Source organism: Tachypleus tridentatus, chromosome 12, assembly GCF_004210375.1.
Source record: "Tachypleus tridentatus isolate NWPU-2018 chromosome 12, ASM421037v1, whole genome shotgun sequence".
Lineage (NCBI taxonomy): Eukaryota > Metazoa > Arthropoda > Merostomata > Xiphosura > Limulidae > Tachypleus > Tachypleus tridentatus.
In genome coordinates, this window is record NC_134836.1 from 116938921 (window position 1) to 116962653 (window position 23733).

The 23733-nt window shown below is 34.3% G+C and overlaps 1 pseudogene; it reads left to right on the top strand.

The window, feature by feature from the left end:
- The first annotated feature begins 21496 nt into the window (after positions 1-21496).
- Positions 21497-22763, top strand: LOC143233144 (5-hydroxytryptamine receptor pseudogene; annotated as a pseudogene).
- The last annotated feature ends 970 nt before the right edge of the window (positions 22764-23733 follow it).

Consider the following 23733-nt stretch of genomic DNA (forward strand, 5'->3'; position numbering starts at 1 on the left):
TGTCATGGATAATCAGTGATGAAGAGCAAACCATACCAGTCGTTTTTACATATATTGACATGAATAATGTTCACTGCGCATAAACATCAGCTTCATCTTATCGCGAATGCGTGCGTTTATTTTGACAGCCGATAAGTTTTCCAGTCTTTCGCGCTACAACTGTTTTAAGGTTGTATCATACGACGCACTAAACATGCTCGCCCTTCCAGCCGTAGCGGCGTTATAATGTTACGTTCAATCCCACTATTCGGTGGTAAAAGAGTAGCCCAAGAGTTGGTGGTGGGTGGTGATGACTAGCTGCCTTCCCTCTAGACTTACACTGCTAAATTAGGGGGAAGGCTAGCGCAATAGCCCTCGTGAAGCTTTGCGCGAAATTCAAAACAAACCAAACCACAATGTACAATCCTTACCGAGTTAGACCCGGCATGCGCAGGTGGTTAAAGCACTCGACTCGTAATCTGAGGGTCACAGGTTCGAATCCCCGTCATAACAAACATGCTCGCCCTTTCAGTCGTGGGGACGTTATAATGTGACGGTAAATCCCACTATTCGTTGGTAAAAGAGTAGCCCAAGAGTTGGCGGTGGGTGGTGATGACTAGCTGCCTTCCCTCTAGTCTTACACTACTAAATTAGGGACGGCTAGCACAAATAGCCCTCGAGTAGCTTTGTGCGAAATTCAAAACAAACAAACAAACAAACAAATGTCATATATATAAACAATGTCTCCTCAACCAGACAATTCGTTAACCTCTTTCGTACTTGACCTCTACCGTTCTTTTTAATCATTCTCTGTAAAAATATTAGGCCTAGTTACTGATCACCTGTAGCGAGACACCTCGATACTAATTATGGAAGAAGTATTCTCCATTGCATTTCAAGTTTTCGTCATCTGCGTTTCACACACCACAGCGCTCGAAGAGCTATCAGATAGACAAACTCTTATTGAAAATGTCACGAGTTGAAAACTTTACGTGCTGTAAGTTAAAAGCAATTGGAAATTAGGTGCGAATTCACTTCTGACAAAGATTTATTAAACTTTATTTACATCTGTCTCTCTGAATTAAAGACTCGAGATAACAAACCAGATAAATATGTTCGTTTTCTCTATTACAGAACACAGTCCCCATTGGACCGAATGTAGAACCATTAGCTCTTAGAAACGGTAGACAAGTTTTATAGTATCACTTTAAGTTGTTTGTTTATCTATTTAAATTCACTGTAAGACAGTAATTTGTTTAATTATATATCGCAATGGGTTTGAGAGACGTATTAAAGAAGCGCACCTCTAATTAAGCTTTCAACGAGGGAAGGAGGAGATATCTTCCCTTGTGAGTTGTGTCATATCTCCCCCTCGTGAGTTGTGTCACCAATTAGTCAAACTGTCTCAAAGAGTTAATTTAGATATCTCGATCCGTTAGAAGTAAGTCGACAAATACGTATATTAATTTGTTGCAGTAAAAATCTGTTTATCTATTTCTGTTGGGTTTTTTATTGTTTAGTGTTTCATGAGTCCATTGCGTTGAAAATACCTTCCTTAAGCGCAAAGCTGCAACACGGATATCGAAACCCGATGTTTAACGTCGTAATTCCAGAGGCTTCCGCTCGGTCTTGGAGGAGACTAGATAATCCGTCATATCTGGACACTCCTCAATGACACAGCGGTACGTCTACGGACTTAATACGCTAGAATCAGGGTTTTGATACCTGTGGTGAGCAGAACACAGATAGCCCATTATGTTGCTTTGTGCTTAACTTCAAACAACCAAACAGGTCTGTATTTAAAGATAAAACAGGCTCTAAAGCCTTGATGACATTGGTGTACTTGTTTATTTATTTCAAAATAAAACCACATTGGACTATCTGCTGTGTCCACCACAGGGAACTGAACCCCGGATTTTAGCATCATAACTCCGTAAATTCATCGCTGGAGTTTTCTTAGACATATTTTCCTAAGCCTTTTACGTACCAAATTTCTGAGGGTCCATGACTTGAGGGCCTCCAATAAAGTATGAAACAAAAAAAACAGTAGCATTAAACTAGAGCCAATCATAGGTGGAGCCACCTTCTATCTTATATATTTTTTAAAAATATGAGTTGTGTTAGTTTCTACAATCAGTGTTTATCACTGTGATGTAATAAGTGAACTCCATCGGTTATGGAAGAAACATTTCCTAAATTTCGTTTATTAGTTTTGGAGCGCGCAATCTTTGCTATCACAGAAAATATGAAAAATTAGATGTTATTACAAGCTAGCACAGAATAATGGAAAAACAAGCGTTACTAAAAAGCTATTAACAATACCGGTTTGTGGTTTAGGTGGTACACAATATGGAAGATAGTCGATAATACACGAAGTATACAAACGGGTCCTATATCATTTCATCTTCACTATAGAACATAATGTTAGTGTTTCGAAGAAGAAGATGCTCATAATGCTGAACCGTATCGTTGAAGCAAGAGAAAATGTAATTCCAACATGGAAAAAACAAGATACTCCATAACCGGCTACTAACTGCGCATCGACGTTTCTGGAGAAACTTAAACATTTTATCCAAGCTTGTTAACTCTAGTGAACGGAAGGCAATATGTAAAAAGCTGAAGCATTGTCATCCGTCTTATGACAGAGAGAAGCATGCCGTCACATTGGACGATGCAAAGTACAAACAGTTTAACGTCATCCTAATAATGATAGAAAATTAGGCCTAGCATAGCCTGATAACATAGCACGCGACTCTCAATCTGCGAGTAACGGGTTTGAACCCCCGTCACTGAAAGTGTTCGCTCTTTCAGTCGTGGAGATGTTATAATATGATAGTCAATACCACTATTCGATCGTAAAAGAGTAACCCGAGAGTTGATGTCAGTTGTCTTCCCTCTAGTCTGTTTTGCTTTTGAATTTCGCGCAACCTACACGAGGGCTATCTCCGCTAGCCGTCCCTAGTTTAGCAGTGTAAGACTAGAGGGAAGACAACTAGTCATCACCACCCACCGTTAACTCTTGGGCTACCCTTTTTTACCAACAAATAGTGGGACTGGCCGTCACATTATAACGTCCCCACAGCTGAAAGGACGAGCATTTTGGTGTGAGCAGGATTCGAACCCGCGACCCTCGGATTACGAGTGGAACGCCTTAACACATTTGGCCATGCCGGGACACCTAAACCTAGAGAGTGGAATGTTATAAGCTTAAAAGTTAACCCTATATAAATCCTTGCCTCCTGACAGCACAGAGCATGTTTGCGGAAATACAATGGTAGAGAGTTTCGATACCTATAGAGGGCAGAACATAGGTATCTTATTGTGTAGCTTTGTGTTTACTTCAAAACAAAACAAATAATATAAACATTTATAAATTACAATTCTTACCACACCCATATATTACTAAATACATACATAATGCATACATAATACATATATACATTACTAAATACATGCATACCTTATTAAATACATACATGCATTACTAAATTCATGCATACCTTACTAAATACATACATGCATTATTAAATGTGGTTTCTTATGATTTTTTTAAAGAGGGGAAGAGAATTTGCAAAATGTCTTTTCAACAGTGACAGTTTTAACGACTATATCACATCTTTTAACAATGACAGTTTTAACAACTATATCACATCTTTCAACAGTGACAGTTTTAACGACTATATCACATCTTTTAACAGTGACAGTTTTAACGACTATATCACATCTTTCAACAGTGACAGTTTTAACGACTATATCACATCTTTCAACAGTGACAGTTTTAACGACTATATCACATCTTTTAACAGTGACAGTTTTAACAATTATATCACATCTTTCAACAGTGACAGTTTTAACGACTATATCACATCTTTCAACAGTGACAGTTTTAACGACTACATCACATCTTTTAACAGTGACAGTTTTAACAATTATATCACATCTTTCAACAGTGACAGTTTTAACGACTATATCACATCTTTCAACAGTGACAGTTTTAACGACTACATCACATCTTTTAACAGTGACAGTTTTAACGACTATATCACATCTTTCAACAGTGACAGTTTTAACAATTATATCACATCTTTCAACAGTGACAGTTTTAACGACTATATCACATCTTTCAACAGTGACAGTTTTAACAACTATATCACATCTTTCAACAGTGACAGTTTTAACGACTATATCACATCTTTCAACAGTGACAGTTTTAACGACTACATCACATCTTTTAACAGTGACAGTTTTAACAAATATATCACATCTTTCAACAGTGACAGTTTTAACAACTATATCACATCTTTCAACAGTGACAGTTTTAACAACTATATCACATCTTTCAACAGTGACAGTTTTAACAACTATTTCACATCTTTCAACAATGACAGTTTTAACGACTATATCACATCTTTTAACAATGACAGTTTTAACAACTATATCACATCTTTCAACAGTGACAGTTTTAACGACTATATCACATCTTTCAACAATGACAGTTTTAACGACTATATCACATCTTTCAACAATGACAGTTTTAACAACTATATCACATCTTTCAACAGTGACAGTTTTAACGACTATATCACATCTTTCAACAGTGACAGTTTTAACGACTATATCACATCTTTCAACAGTGACAGTTTTAACGACTATATCACATTTTTCAACAGTGACAGTTTTAACGACTATATCACATCTTTCAACAATGACAGTTTTAACGACTATATCACATCTTTCAACAATGACAGTTTTAACAACTATATCACATCTTTCAACAGTGACAGTTTTAACGACTATATCACATCTTTCAACAATGACAGTTTTAACGACTATATCACATCTTTCAACAGTGACAGTTTTAACAACTATATCACATCTTTCAACAGTGACAGTTTTAACGACTACATCACATCTTTTAACAGTGACAGTTTTAACAAATATATCACATCTTTCAACAGTGACAGTTTTAACGACTATATCACATCTTTCAACAATGACAGTTTTAACGACTATATCACATCTTTCAACAGTGACAGTTTTAACAACTATATCACATCTTTCAACAGTGACAGTTTTAACGACTATATCACATCTTTCAACAATGACAGTTTTAACAACTATATCACATCTTTCAACAATGACAGTTTTAACAACTATATCACATCTTTCAACAGTGACAGTTTTAACGACTATATCACATCTTTCAACAATGACAGTTTTAACGACTATATCACATCTTTCAACAGTGACAGTTTTAACAACTATATCACATCTTTCAACAGTGACAGTTTTAACTACTATATCACATCTTTCAACAGTGACAGTTTTAACGACTATATCACATGTTTTAACAGTGACAGTTTTAACGACTATATCACATCTTTCAACAATGACAGTTTTAACAACTATATCACATCTTTCAACAGTGACAGTTTTAACGACTATATCACATCTTTCAACAATGACAGTTTTAACGACTATATCACATCTTTCAACAATGACAGTTTTAACGACTATATCACATCTTTCAACAGTGACAGTTTTAACGACTATATCACATCTTTCAACAGTGACAGTTTTAACGACTATATCACATCTTTCAACAGTGACAGTTTTAACAACTATATCACATCTTTCAACAGTGACAGTTTTAACTACTATATCACATCTTTCAACAGTGACAGTTTTAACGACTATATCACATGTTTTAACAGTGACAGTTTTAACGACTATATCACATCTTTCAACAGTGACAGTTTTAACGACTATATCACATCTTTCAACAGTGACAGTTTTAACAATTATATCACATCTTTCAACAGTGACAGTTTTAACGACTATATCACATCTTTCAACAGTGACAGTTTTAACAACTATATCACATCTTTCAACAGTGACAGTTTTAACGACTATATCACATCTTTCAACAGTGACAGTTTTAACGACTATATCACATCTTTTAACAGTGACAGTTTTAACAACTATATCACATCTTTCAACAGTGACAGTTTTAACGACTATATCACATCTTTCAACAGTGACAGTTTTAACGACTATATCACATCTTTCAACAGTGACAGTTTTAACGACTATATCACATCTTTTAACAGTGACAGTTTTAACAATTATATCACATCTTTCAACAGTGACAGTTTTAACGACTATATCACATCTTTCAACAGTGACAGTTTTAACGACTACATCACATCTTTTAACAGTGACAGTTTTAACAATTATATCACATCTTTCAACAGTGACAGTTTTAACGACTATATCACATCTTTCAGCAGTGACAGTTTTAACGACTACATCACATCTTTTAACAGTGACAGTTTTAACGACTATATCACATCTTTCAACAGTGACAGTTTTAACAATTATATCACATCTTTCAACAGTGACAGTTTTAACGACTATATCACATCTTTCAACAGTGACAGTTTTAACAACTATATCACATCTTTCAACAGTGACAGTTTTAACGACTATATCACATCTTTCAACAGTGACAGTTTTAACGACTACATCACATCTTTTAACAGTGACAGTTTTAACAAATATATCACATCTTTCAACAGTGACAGTTTTAACGACTATATCACATCTTTCAACAGTGACAGTCTTAACAACTATATCACATCTTTCAACAGTGACAGTTTTAACAACTATATCACATCTTTCAACAGTGACAGTTTTAACAACTATTTCACATCTTTCAACAATGACAGTTTTAACGACTATATCACATATTTCAACTGTGACAGTTTTAACAACTATATCACATCTTTCAACAGTGACAGTTTTAACGACTATATCACATCTTTCAACAGTGACAGTTTTAACGACTATATCACATCTTTCAACAGTGACAGTTTTAACAACTATATCACATCTTTCAACAGTGACAGTTTTAACGACTATATCACATCTTTCAACAGTGACAGTTTTAACGACTATATCACATGTTTTAACAGTGACAGTTTTAACAACTATATCACATCTTTCAACAGTGACAGTTTTAACGACTATATCACATCTTTCAACAGTGACAGTTTTAACAACTATATCACATTTTTCAACAATGACAGTTTTAACAACTATATCACATCTTTCAACAGTGACAGTTTTAACGACTATATCACATCTTTTAACAGTGACAGTTTTAACGACTATATCACATCTTTTAACAGTGACAGTTTTAACGACTATACCACATCTTTCAACAGTGGCAGTTTTAACAACTATATCACATCTTTCAACAGTGACAGTTTTAACAACTATATCACATCTTTCAACAGTGACAGCTTTAACGACTATACCACATCTTTCAACAGTGGCAGTTTTAACAACTATATCACATCTTTCAACAGTGACAGTTTCAACGACTATATCACATCTTTTAACAGTGACAGTTTTAACGACTATATCACATCTTTTAGCAGTGACACTTTTAACAACTATATCACATCTTTTAGCAGTGACACTTTTAACAACTATATCACATCTTTCAACAGTGACAGTTTTAACGACTATATCACATCTTTTAGCAGTGACACTTTTAACAACTATATCACATCTTTTAGCAGTGACACTTTTAACAACTATATCACATCTTTTAGCAGTGACACTTTTAACAACTATATCACATCTTTCAACAGTGACAGTTTTAACGACTATATCACATCTTTTAGCAGTGACACTTTTAACAACTATATCACATCTTTCAACAGTGACAGTTTCAACGACTATATCACATCTTTTAACAGTGACAGTTTCAACGACTATATCACATCTTTTAACAGTGACAGTTTTAACGACTATATCACATCTTTTAGCAGTGACACTTTTAACAACTATATCACATCTTTCAACAGTGACAGTTTTAACGACTATATCACATCTTTCAACAGTGGCAGTTTTAACGACTATATCACATCTTTTAACAGTGACAGTTTTAACGACTATATCACATCTTTCAACAGTGACAGTTTTAACAACTATATCACATCTTTCAACAGTGACAGTTTTAACGACTATATCACATCTTTTAGCAGTGACACTTTTAACAACTATATCACATCTTTCAACAGTGACAGTTTTAACGACTATATCACATCTTTCAACAGTGGCAGTTTTAACGACTATATCACATCTTTCAACAGTGACAGTTTTAACAACTATATCACATCTTTCAACAGTGACAGTTTTAACGACTATATCACATCTTTTAGCAGTGACACTTTTAACAACTATATCACATCTTTCAACAGTGACAGTTTTAACGACTATATCACATCTTTCAACAGTGGCAGTTTTAACGACTATATCACATCTTTTAACAGTGACAGTTTTAACGACTATACCACATCTTTCAACAGTGACAGTTTTAACAACTATATCACATCTTTCAACAGTGACAGTTTCAACGACTATACCACATCTTTCAACAGTGGCAGTTTTAACAACTATATCACATCTTTCAACAGTGACAGTTTCAACGACTATATGACATCTTTCAACAGTGACAGTTTCAACGACTATATGACATCTTTTAACAGTGACAGTTTTAACGACTATATCACATCTTTTAGCAGTGACACTTTTAACAACTATATCACATCTTTCAACAGTGACAGTTTTAACGACTATATCACATCTTTCAACAGTGACAGTTTTAACAACTATATCACATCTTTCAACAGTGACAGTTTTAACGACTATACCACATCTTTCAACAGTGACAGTTTTAACGATTATATCACATCTTTCAACAGTGACAGTTTTAACGACTATATCACATCTTTCAACAGTGACAGTTTTAACAACTATATCACATTTTTCAACAATGACAGTTTTAACGATTATATCACATCTTTCAACAGTGACAGTTTTAACAACTATATCACATCTTTCAACAGTGACAGTTTTAACGACTATACCACATCTTTCAACAGTGACAGTTTTAACGATTATATCACATCTTTCAACAGTGGCAGTTTTAACAACTATATCACATCTTTCAACAGTGACAGTTTTGAGAACTATATCACATCTTTCAACAATGACAGTTTTAACAACTATATCACATCTTTTAGCAGTGATAGTTTTAACGACTATATCACATCTTTTAACAGTGACAGTTTTAACGACTATATCACATCTATTAACAGTGACAGTTTTAACGACTATATCACATCTATTAACAGTGACAGTTTTAACGACTATATCACATCTATTAACAGTGACAGTTTTAACAACTATTTCACATCTTTCAACAATGACAGTTTTAACGACTATATCACATCTTTCAACAGTGACAGTTTTAACGACTATATCACATCTTTCAACAGTGACAGTTTTAACGACTATATCACATCTTTCAACAGTGACAGTTTTAACGACTATATCACATCTTTCAACAGTGACAGTTTTAACAACTATATCACATTTTTCAACAATGACAGTTTTAACGATTATATCACATCTTTCAACAGTGGCAGTTTTAACAACTATATCACATCTTTTAACAGTGACAGTTTTAACGACTATATCACATCTTTCAACAGTGACAGTTTTAACGACTATATCACATCTTTAAACCGTGACAGTTTTAACGACTATACCACATCTTTCAACAATGACAGTTTTAACGATTATATCACATCTTTCAACAGTGGCAGTTTTAACAACTATATCACATCTTTCAACAGTGACAGTTTTAACGACTATACCACATCTTTCAACAGTGACAGTTTTAACGACTATACCACATCTTTCAACAGTGACAGTTTTAACGACTATATCACATCTTTAAACCGTGACAGTTTTAACGACTATACCACATCTTTCAACAATGACAGTTTTAACGACTATATCACATCTTTCAACAGTGACAGTTTTAACGACTATATCACATCTTTTAACAGTGACAGTTTTAACGACTATATCACATCTTTAAACCGTGACAGTTTTAACGATTATATCACATCTTTCAACAGTGACAGTTTTAACGACTATATCACATCTTTCAACAGTGACAGTTTTAACGACTATATCACATCTTTCAACAGTGGCAGTTTTAACAACTATATCACATCTTTCAACAGTGACAGTTTTGAGAACTATATCACATCTTTCAACAATGACAGTTTTAACAACTGTATGACATGTTTTAGCAGTGATAGTTTTAACGACTATATCACATCTTTTAACAGTGACAGTTTTAACGACTATATCACATCTATTAACAGTGACAGTTTTAACGACTATATCACATCTATTAACAGTGACAGTTTTAACGACTATATCACATCTATTAACAGTGACAGTTTTAACGACTATATCACATCTTTCAACAGTGACAGTTTTAACGACTATATCACATCTATTAACAGTGACAGTTTTAACGACTATATCACATCTTTCAACAGTGACAGTTTCAACGACTATATCACATCTTTCAACAGTGACAGTTTTAACAACTATATCACATCTTTCAACAGTGACAGTTTTAACAACTATATCACATCTTTCAACAGTGACAGTTTTAACGACTATATCACATCTTTCAACAGTGACAGTTTTAACAACTATATCACATCTTTCAACAGTGACAGTTTTAACAACTATATCACATCTTTCAACAGTGACAGTTTTAACGACTATATCACATCTTTCAACAGTGACAGTTTTAACAACTATATCACATCTTTTAACAGTGACAGTTTTAACAACTATATCACATCTTTCAACAGTGACAGTTTTAACAACTATATCACATCTTTCAACAGTGACAGTTTTAACGACTATATCACATCTTTTAACAGTGACAGTTTTAACGACTATATCACATCTATTAACAGTGACAGTTTTAACAACTATATCACATCTTTCAACAGTGACAGTTTTAACGACTATATCACATCTTTTAACAGTGACAGTTTTAACGACTATATCACATCTATTAACAGTGACAGTTTTAACGACTATATCACATCTTTCAACAGTGACAGTTTTAACGATTATATCACATCTTTCAACAGTGACAGTTTTAACGACTATATCACATCTTTCAACAGTGACAGTTTTAACGACTATATCACATCTTTCAACAGTGACAGTTTTAACAACTATATCACATCTTTCAATAAATCACGCGTTTGACCTCCTTCGGTGAACTCAGTAGATATCCCGATGTGACTATGCTATACGAACACACACACACACACACCTGTTACAGTTTCACATGTACCATTTTTTAACACTGAGAGTTTCACAAGTATGTATCATGTTTTAACAGTGACAGTTTTAATTAATCATATATTCCTACTTTTATGTTTCTCTGTAGTTGAAAGGAATTTGAGTAATTTTTATAGTAATTTTCAAAACATTTGAAGTACAATATTTATATTATATAAGTTAAAATAAACGTATATAACTGTTGTATCTAATACGTTTTTAGACATTTACCGGATAGTTCTCTGTAACATGAAGAACGTTTATTAAGAACCGGTGTTTCTAAGTACTGTTTAGCCATAACTCTATTAAAAAACTAAATTCTAAATAGAATTGCAATGACGCAATATTTTATGTTAACGGTCGAGAAATGTTTTTGCATAATAGTAAAGGTGGCGCGGTGAGCAAAGCTCTACTTCGGGTAAACGACTCGTGTTACAGCAGGGTTGCTACGTGTCATGCAGGTGTCGGTCTCTCTCCACGCAGCACGAGACATAGCAATCTTTCCCGTAAATATGTAATCAATTTTGGTCCTGTCTCTATGTGTAACTTACGTACTACTAATAATAATTATATTATTATTAAAATTTGAGGCTATTTTGTGTCCTTATTTACTGAGAAAAAAGCCAATATTAGTTTAAATATAAGTAAATTTCCTTACATGACAATGGAGTCCCCGGCCCCCGTTGGTACGGCGGTAAGTCTTCTGATTTACAACGTTAAAATCAGAAGTTCGATTCCCCTTGGTGGACTCAGCAGATAGCCCAGTGTGGCTTTGCTATAAGAGAACACACACACACATAACAATGGGAACTGTTTTGATGAAGTTCTGGTCACTAAGCGCTCATTAAGTAATTTACGTAACAAGGACTCGTTTTCCCCTGGAAAAGACTTGAACTTTATGATTCTCAAGTTTCACATCTGATACCATCTTACTCGTGTGTTCTACGTCCAAGTAAAGATAACACTAAAGGTAAGTTGTACAAAGTGGAGAAGTGTTCATACACACATTTATAATATTTTATAAAGTTAGGTTCAAAGTACAACACAGACACTTGCAGGGTATCTCCAACATGGATGTGTGTATCAGGGAATAAAACATTAATATTGACTTATCTATTTATATATTCATGTGAGTACGAAACTAAGAGTCTTATTTAACAATACATAAAACAACACTTCAACAAACTGTCATGGTAATCAGAGTACGAAACTAAGCGTCTTATTTAACAATACATAAAACAACACTTCAACAAACTGTCATGGTAATCAGAGTACGAAACTAAGAGTCTTATTTAACAATACATAAAACAACACTTCAACAAACTGTCATGGTAACCATAGTACGAAACTAAGTGTCTTATTTAACAATACATAAAACAACACTTCAACAAACTGTCATGGTAACCATAGTACGAAACTAAGAGTCTTATTTAACAATACATAAAACAACACTTCAACAAACTGTCATGGTAATCAGAGTACGAAACTAAGAGTCTTATTTAACAATACATAAAACAACACTTCAACAAACTGTCATGGTAATAAGAGTACGAAACTAAGTCTCATTTAACAATACATAAAACAACACTTCAACAAACTGTCATGGTAATCAGAGTACGAAACTAAGAGTCTTGTTTAACAATACATAAAACAACACTTCAACAAACTGTCATGGTAATCAGAGTACGAAACTAAGCGTCTTATTTAACAATACATAAAACAACACTTCAACAAACTGTCATGGTAATCAGAGTACGAAACTAAGAGTCTTATTTAACAATACATAAAACAACACTTCAACAAACTGTCATGGTAATCAGAGTACGAAACTAAGAGTCTTGTTTAACAATACATAAAACAACACTTCAACAAACTGTCATGGTAATCAGAGTACGAAACTAAGCGTCTTATTTAACAATACATAAAACAACACTTCAACAAACTGTCATGGTAATCAGAGTACGAAACTAAGAGTCTTATTTAACAATACATAAAACAACACTTCAACAAACTGTCATGGTAATCAGAGTACGAAACTAAGAGTCTTATTTAACAATACATAAAACAACACTTCAACAAACTGTCATGGTAACCATAGTACGAAACTAAGAGTCTTATTTAACAATACATAAAACAACACTTCAACAAACTGTCATGGTAATCAGAGTACGAAACTAAGCGTCTTATTTAACAATACATAAAACAACACTTCAACAAACTGTCATGGTAATCAGAGTACGAAACTAAGAGTCTTATTTAACAATACATAAAACAACACTTCAACAAACTGTCATGGTAACCATAGTACGAAACTAAGTGTCTTATTTAACAATACATAAAACAACACTTCAACAAACTGTCATGGTAACCATAGTACGAAACTAAGAGTCTTATTTAACAATACATAAAACAACACTTCAACAAACTGTCATGGTAATCAGAGTACGAAACTAAGAGTCTTATTTAACAATACATAAAACAACACTTCAACAAACTGTCATGGTAATAAGAGTACGAAACTAAGTCTCATTTAACAATACATAAAACAACACTTCAACAAACTGTCATGGTAATCAGAGTACGAAACTAAGAGTCTTGTTTAACAATACATAAAACAACACTTCAACAAACTGTCATGGTAATCAGAGTACGAAACTAAGCGTCTTATTTAACAATACATAAAACAACACTTCAACAAACTGTCATGGTAATCAGAGTACGAAACTAAGAGTCTTATTTAACAATACATAAAACAACACTTCAACAAACTGTCATGGTAATCAGAGTATGAAACTAAGAGTCTTGTTTAACAATACATAAAACAACACTTCAACAAACTGTCATGGTAATCAGAGTACGAAACTAAGCGTCTTATTTAACAATACATAAAACAACACTTCAACAAACTGTCATGGTAATCAGAGTACGAAACTAAGAGTCTTATTTAACAATACATAAAACAACACTTCAACAAACTGTCATGGTAATCAGAGTACGAAACTAAGAGTCTTATTTAACAATACATAAAACAACACTTCAACAAACTGTCATGGTAACCATAGTACGAAACTAAGAGTCTTATTTAACAATACATAAAACAACACTTCAACAAACTGTCATGGTAATCAGAGTACGAAACTAAGAGTCTTATTTAACAATACATAAAACAACACTTCAACAAACTGTCATGGTAACCATAGTACGAAACTAAGTGTCTTATTTAACAATACATAAAACAACACTTCAACAAACTGTCATGGTAACCATAGTACGAAACTAAGAGTCTTATTTAACAATACATAAAACAACACTTCAACAAACTGTCATGGTAACCATAGTACGAAACTAAGAGTCTTATTTAGCAATACATAAAAGAACACTTCAACAAACTGTCATGGTAATCAGAGTACGAAACTAAGAGTCTTATTTAACAATACATAAAACAACACTTCAACAAACTGTCATGGTAACCATAGTACGAAACTAAGAGTCTTATTTAACAATACATGAAACAACACTTCAACAAACTGTCATGGTAACCATAGTACGAAACTAAGAGTCTTATTTAACAATACATGAAACAACACTTCAACAAACTGTCATGGTAACCATAGTACGAAACTAAGAGTCTTATTTAACAATACATGAAACAACACTTCAACAAACTGTCATGGTAATCAGAGTACGAAACTAAGAGTCTTATTTAACAATACATAAAACAACACTTCAACAAACTGTCATGGTAACCATAGTACGAAACTAAGTGTCTTATTTAACAATACATAAAACAACACTTCAACAAACTGTCATGGTAACCATAGTACGAAACTAAGAGTCTTATTTAACAATACATAAAACAACACTTCAACAAACTGTCATGGTAACCATAGTACGAAACTAAGAGTCTTATTTAGCAATACATAAAAGAACACTTCAACAAACTGTCATGGTAATCAGAGTACGAAACTAAGAGTCTTATTTAACAATACATAAAACAACACTTCAACAAACTGTCATGGTAACCATAGTACGAAACTAAGAGTCTTATTTAACAATACATGAAACAACACTTCAACAAACTGTCATGGTAACCATAGTACGAAACTAAGAGTCTTATTTAACAATACATGAAACAACACTTCAACAAACCGTCATGGTAACCATAGTACAAAACTAAGATTCATGTTTAGCAATACATAAAAGAACACTTCAACAAACTGTCATGGTAACCATAGTACGAAACTAAGAGTGTTATTTAACAATACATGAAACAACACTTCAACAAACTGTCATGGTAACCATAGTACGAAACTAAGAGTCTTGTTTAACAATACATAAAACAACACTTCAACAAACTGTCATGGTAATCAGAGTACGAAACTAAGAGTCTCATTTAACAATACATAAAACAACACTTCAACAAACTGTCATGGTAATCAGAGTACGAAACTAAGAGTCATGTTTAACAATACATAAAACAACACTTCAACAAACTATTATGGTAACCAGTGTACGAAGCTAAGAGTCTTATTTAACAATACATAAAACAACACTTCAACAAACTGTCATGGTAATCAGAGTACGAAACTAAGCGTCTTATTTAACAATACATAAAACAACACTTCAACAAACTGTCATGGTAACCATAGTACGAAACTAAGAGTCTTATTTAACAATACATGAAACAACACTTCAACAAACTGTCATGGTAACCATAGTACAAAACTAAGATTCATGTTTAGCAATACATAAAAGAACACTTCAACAAACTGGCATGGTAACCATAGTACGAAACTAAGAGTCTTATTTAACAATACATGAAACAACACTTCAACAAACTGTCATGGTAATCAGAGTACGAAACTAAGAGTCTTATTTAACAATACATAAAACAACACTTCAACAAACTGTCATGGTAACCATAGTACAAAACTAAGATTCATGTTTAACAATACATAAAACAACACTTCAACAAACTGTCATGGTAACCATAGTACGAAACTGAGTGTCTTATTTAACAATACATGAAACAACACTCCAACAAACTATTATGGTAACCAGTGTACGAAGCTAAGAGTCTTATTTAACAATACATAAAACAACACTTCAACAAACTGTCATGGTAATCAGAGTACGAAACTAAGAGTCTTATTTAACAATACATAAAACAACACTTCAACAAACTGTCATGGTAACCATAGTACAAAACTAAGATTCATGTTTAACAATACATAAAACAACACTTCAACAAACTGTCATGGTAACCAGTGTACGAAGCTAAGAGTCTTATTTAACAATACATAAAACAAACTTTAAAATGTAATTGAAACAGGTGCACAATATCCGGTCTGATAAAAATTACAGAGATATTTATATTTTCACCCCTCAGACTGTTATATTTCTTAACATAAATTACATTGTAAAGCATATTCAATGAGTACAAAGATATGTTTATAAAACAAAAGTATTGGAGGATGATGAACATGTTATGTTTGCAGGTTCTGTCAGTTTAATCTGTTACTGAAAGGAAAACTCGTGTTTTGCATAAGATAGATTTATGTTTGTGGTTTCTCTTTTTTTTGTATTTGAATGTGCAGAATATATACAATATAAAGTGTGTTTAAAGTAATTAAAAGAATTACATCACCTTTCGAGACTAATCCCGCATGATACTATGTATGTAGAAGTCGACGAAAAACCGGTGGCCGTGTCGGGCGTCTTAATGGCTGCACGGTTAATTTTAAATGAGTTAAACTTATTCCACAACACGTGATACCCGCTAAACTCTTTAGTACAAAAGACATTTTGATGGAATAGTCAATAAGAAACTGACCAACTTATCTTGCGACAACCTGGGTATGGGGGACAACTGTTAAAACGTAACATGTTATTGGTACCGGTACTCTAATAGTCCTATAAATAAACGAAGAAATTCACGCACAAAACCTTAACACACTAGCACTGTTGTCTGAGACGGGTGTCAGAAAGATGACACATCCATTCCCCATTACCTCCACCCCTTCAAAATACATAGTACTGTTTACACTCACTCTTCCCTGACGCCATGTTTACTTCCCTTCTCTAATTTCATTTTTGCATAATTTAATGACGTTTTAAAATTTTACCTACGCACTCATTCAAGTCCCTCTTTTAATTATATAAATTTACAAAAGTCACGTGCCTGATGTCATGATATTTAGCGTAGAAAAATCAATGTTTGTATTTATAAAAAATAGTACGAAATTATTCGTAATTATTTTGAATTTTTTTGAATTGAACTTTTGCGAAATGAAATGCATTTGACAAACAAAAATAGTTCATCCATCACCCTATAGTTTTACTTTGTTGGCCCAGCATGGCCAGGTGGTTAAGGCACTCTACTCGTAATCCGAGGGTCGCGAGTTCGAATCCCCGTCACACCAAACATATGTTCGCCCTTTCAGCCATGGGGGCGTTATAACGTGACGGCCAATCTCACGATTCGTTACTAAAAGGGTAGCCCGAGAGTTGGCGGTGGGTGGTGATGACTAGCTAGACCCTCTAGTCTTACACTGCTAAATTAGGGACGCCTAGCGCAGATAGCCCTCGAGTAGCTTTGTGCGAATTTCAAAAGAAACAAATAATAAATATACTTTGCTGCTGCGACAGGGAAAGAAGCCGCAAAGCACGTCCGTTAGCGCAAAGACCACTTCATCAAGAGATTCAACACGTAACTTCCATTAATATATCTGGATATAATTATCTGCGCACGTCTGTACGTAAAAGTTAAAATCCGATGGGATGACAGAATTCGGTGTTGATTTTATAGTTTGTTAACACAAATCCCTCTCGGCCAGTGACGTGTAGCAGCCAATTAAAACCTTGGTATCAATGGCATACCACAACAAATGTGACGAGCGGTAGAAAAGTTGTATATTCCTCTCGAACTAATGAGCAGAAAGACAGCTCATCTAATTGTTTTGTTGATTACAATTATGATGAGTGTGCGACCCATTAGGTAACATAGATACAATAGGTTACATAATCACCATGCTCGTTTTTATTCATTAGAAGAATGTGTTACAAAAGAAACTCACTTCGTATAAAGTTTTAATGAGGTTAGACCTATTAGTTCAGTTCATCTCTTTCTGGAAGACATCTAAGTCGTTTAGGATTCAAGTGGTGGGGTTGTTATGTTTACTAAACTACCGGAATCAGAAACCACAACTTTCAGTTAGGTCATCTATAATTTAGAAATTCTAATGAGAGGGAGGACAACCAGTCAGCAGCAGTCGCGCCTGTGTAGTTATTCTAAGCCAAATAGTGTGACTGACCATCACACTTGTAACGCGCTGACACGTAAAATGCGGAGGGTGTTTACCAATTTCTAGTGATTAACATCTCTTAAGACCAACCTATAAGGCGTTAAAACACGAATATAGAATGGCTTTAAACGAAAAAGAATTATACGTGTTATTGAATAACATTCTTGCATACAGTCGTTCCTGTGATACGTGAACCTAGCGCTGTGGTAGCTCAAAACTATTAGCGCATACAAGTAATATTAAAGTGAGAGTGGTCGTAATAGGAGTTAGACGATTAGAACGGTGGTTACCTAAACATTAAAGTTTAAATTATCGCATCGTGAAAACTTTGCCAATTGAACGGTTAGTCAAATAAGTAAATGTAACATCATTATTTTGCTAGTGATTGGCAGAGAGCGCATCACGTGGTACGAAATATTTCAACTGTTGCCTCGAAAACTATGAAGGCAGCCCAACTGCCAAGGCCGTTTCCATGCGTGCGTGACTTGCGGTAACCTTGCAGAAAACACTTTTTGAAGCAAATTGAAAACACGCTGATTTATTCAGGCCGAATTAGAAACGGCTTGCTCAAACCAGTAAAATAAATATTGACACGGCTTGTTTTGTTTTGAATTTCGCGCAAAGCTACTCGAGGGCTATCTGCGCTAGCCGTCCGTAATTTAGCAGTGTAAGACCAGAGGGAAGGCAGCTAGTCATCACCACCCACCGCCAACTCTTCGGCTACTCTTTTACCAACGAATAGTGGGATTTACCGTCACATTATAACGTCCCCACGATTGAAATGGCGAGCATGTTTGTTATGACGGGGATTCGAGCCCGCGACCCTTGAATTACGAGTCAAATATCTTAACCATCTGGCCATGCAGGGCTCCGACACGTCTTAAGATTTCAGCAGCTCAGGGATGGGAAACTGCAAAGAAGTTCTAGAATGTAATCATTAGTTGAAAGTTGACTGTGGGCGACGAAGTGGGAAATCTCACCAGTATTTTGGGTAAATTTTTGCCGAAATCATACAGATGTGTTCTTTATAAGTTTATCGTAATTTGTAAAGACGTAAAATTACAATCTGGTGTCCAGTGACATTGTTATTAATGCAGTGTTACTCGGACCTTAATTAAGTTTTCTACTTTTCTTATAAACTATCCAATCATTTACAAACTGAACCTATGCCTTTCGTTACCATTAATGAATGACATGTTTAGATAATAGTCTTACGAGTTAAGGTTAAATATTTTGAGACACTGAAACATTGCTTAATTACAAGGATAATAGTACAGACAGATATTATCGATGCTCACAAAGAGATTGAAATATTCAATAAAATGTTAAGATTTAGACGTAGGCTTAACATAATTAATTATATTGACGTGTGATTTCTGAGAAACTAATCATTAATTGATTATTGATATATAAGCTATCGTAGCATGGACAGTTAGAAGCACGTGACATCAATGTTTTAGCTACTGAAGCAGAGAAATTCTGATAGTTAGACAGTGGGCAGGCTGGTTACATATAACTTTAATAAGCTGGTAACATTAAAAGTATGCTGGAAAATCTGAGTGTTGTTTGATGTTACACTCTTGGTAAATGTTCAAAACTGGAATATATGAGTGACATCTGTTCCAGATTTTAGAAAATATAATTTTTTGGATTTTTTTTGTGTTGCTAGCCTTATTTGTTTTTAGTCCACCAATGATATGACATTTTTTCTAATTTCGAACCAAAAGGTCAAAGTTTATTCAGTTACCATTTTAAATAAAACGAGTCGAGCCTATTAAAAAACGGGTAAATTTTGTTGTTGAATTTAATGAAAATTATAACGTTGTTGAAAGCAATGTGGGGTAGAATAGCTTACATTTGAAGACAATCAAAAACTCAATGGAACAAAATTATAACGTTGTTAAAAGCAATGTGGGGTAGAATAGCTTACATTTGAAGACAATCAAAACTCAATGGAACAAAATTATAACGTTGTTAAAAGCAATGTGGGGTAGAATAGCTTACATTTGAAGACAATCAAAAACTCAATGGAACAAAATTATAACGTTGTTAAAAGCAATGTGGGGTAGAATAGCTTACATTTGAAGACAATCAAAAACTCAATGGAACAAAATTATAACGTTGTTAAAAGCAATGTGGGGTAGAATAGCTTACATTTGAAGACAATCAAAACTCAATGGAACAAAATTATAACGTTGTTAAAAGCAATGTGGGGTAGAATAGCTTACATTTGAAGACAATCAAAACTCAATGGAACAAAATTATAACGTTGTTAAAAGCAATGTGGGTAGAATAGCTTACATTTGAAGACAATCAAAAACTCAATGGAACAAAATTATAACGTTGTTAAAAGCAATGTGGGGTAGAATAGCTTACATTTGAAGACAATCAAAACTCAATGGAACAAAATTATAACGTTGTTAAAAGCAATGTGGGGTAGAATAGCTTACATTTGAAGACAATCAAAACTCAATGGAACAAAATTATAACGTTGTTAAAAGCAATGTGGGTAGAATAGCTTACATTTGAAGACAATCAAAAACTCAATGGAACAAAATTATAACGTTGTTAAAAGCAATGTGGGGTAGAATAGCTTACATTTGAAGACAATCAAAAACTCAATGGAACAAAATTATAACGTTGTTAAAAGCAATGTGGGGTAGAATAGCTTACATTTGAAGACAATCAAAAACTCAATGGAACAAAATTATAACGTTGTTAAAAGCAATGTGGGGTAGAATAGCTTACATTTGAAGACAATCAAAAACTCAATGGAACAAAATTATAACGTTGTTGAAAGCAATGTGGGGTAGAATAGCTTACATTTGAAGACAATCAAAAACTCAATGGTTCCTTTTATAATGTTTCGTAAGTAATATTTATTTAACGCAGGCCGCTAGATGGCCCACGCTGCGTTACATCAACTTAATTGATAAATGTTGTTATCTCGTTACTTGGTTATCCTGACTGTTAACACTATTTTTTCCTATTATATTTAAAATATAAAAATTCTACATTTTTCAGGAAGAAAAATAAAATAAGGCAGATTCTTGGTCCCAGCCATGAGTGGCTTCGAGACATCGAATGGTTCTAGTCTTTCTTCCGAAATCCGAAATCTGTCGTCTGAAGTAACAACAGCAGCTAGCAGCTCCCTCTACGTTATCATAGTGTCTGTAGTATTAGGCCTCCTGATTCTCGCTACAGTAGTCGGAAACCTATTTGTAATTGCCGCTATACTGATAGAGAAGCACCTGAGGTCCATCGGCAATTATCTCGTGCTCTCATTGGCTGTCGCTGATCTCATGGTGGCTTGTCTGGTCATGCCTCTGAGTGCCGTGTATGAAGTTACTAACGAGTGGGTTTTGGGTTCGGGTTTATGTGAAGCGTGGACATTCTGTGACGTGCTCTGCTGCACGGCCTCCATTCTCCACCTACTCGCTATTGCCGTGGACAGATATTGGGCTGTCACTCGCGTGGACTATGTTCGCCAAAGAAGTTCTCGCCGAATAGGTCTGATGATTTTCCTGGTCTGGGGGGTGGCCGTCGTTGTATCGGTGGCGCCTGTGTTTGGCTGGAAAGACACGAACTTCCAAAAGCGGGTTGAAGAAGACAGAATGTGTTTGGTCAGTCAGGACTTAGCTTACCAGGTGTTTGCCACTTGTTCCAGTTTTTATTTACCTCTCATTGTTATCCTTCTTCTCTACTGGAAAATCTTTCAAGTAGCGATAAATCGGATTCGGAATAAACCTGGAGCCAAAGCTTTTCTCCTAGTTCGGAAGGCGACAACCAACGTGACCATCGCCGTTGCTGGAAATGATCAAAAAAGTTCCAACGGTGTCAACAGTGGGATTACTAGGCTTGTAGCTCTTGCCAAAAGAGACAAACATCGGAGACGAGAAACCTTGGAGACGAGGCGCGAACGGAAGGCTGCAAAAACGCTTGCAATAATTACTGGGGTTTTTGTCATTTGCTGGCTGCCGTTCTTCGTGATGGCGGTTGTGATGCCAATGTGCAGCTCCTGTCAACCCAATAAAATATTCTTCAGTTTCTTTCTCTGGTTGGGCTATATTAACTCCTTGGTTAATCCAATAATTTACACCATCTTCAGCCCAGACTTCCGAGGTGCTTTCCGTCGAATTCTCTGTGGAATGGAGGTGTTACCGACGCCGAGGGCGACTTAGGCTTAGACACGTAACAAGACAAACTTTAAAAAAAAACCTCACTGATCAAATGGCAACTAGGGCGCCATCTAGAACACTAATAAATAATGTAATGCTCCTATGTTTCATTAGTCTTAAGCTTGCGTAAAAATACGAGTTGAAGTCGAAATATTCAATAAAATATTTAATTAAAAAATAACAATTTTATTAAATTCTTTATGTAAACAATGCCCCACCTTAAGTATGTTTTAACTTACTTTATTTATTTTTATTTCTGAAGACATTTATGTTTAGACAGATTTTAGGAACACTTGACAAGCAAGAAAAAACAACAAACAAACTATAGGTATACTAGAAACTATAGATACACTAGATAAAGACATATTTTACGTTATATCTTTGTGTGAAAAATCAGTTTCCGTGAAAATTATCTTTACAGAAATTCAGACTTTTGGTAATACCCTTATTAATATTATATGAAAAAAACACATCTGTTGTACTGAATATATCCAAACTAATCCGTAATATTACTTTATGAACTTCGTATTTAAAAGTATATTTTTAGAAAACGTAGTTGTCTTCTTAAATGAAATTACTAGAATAAATTATGTTGAAATAATCTGTTCCCTTTTATAATTATGTGAACAGCAACAACAAATAATTAAATTTTGTAGCCTATATAAATATTTAATTGAGTGATGACGCATGGCTTGTCAGTTTGAACAAGTGAGTTAAACGTGAATTTTCAACAAATGTAATAATTGCCTTAGAAACTGCACTTTGGTTAGGTATAATTTCTGTGTGGTTGCCATATTTTTAAACACTTTAGTTTTTGAGTAAAAAATGAAACAAAATATGCGCGTCCTCGAACTCAAGTTCCTCTCGGTCGTTCGGCTGTTTCCGTGACGTTTTACAACTATGACGTAATAGTTGCCAAATACGTTTCGTTGCGCGCCGACCATTTTGTTCCTTTTAGTACTGGTGTTTTATGTAAATCTATTGGTGCTTTTTTCAGATTACATACCTTGTGAGACTATTTTTTGTCTTGATAT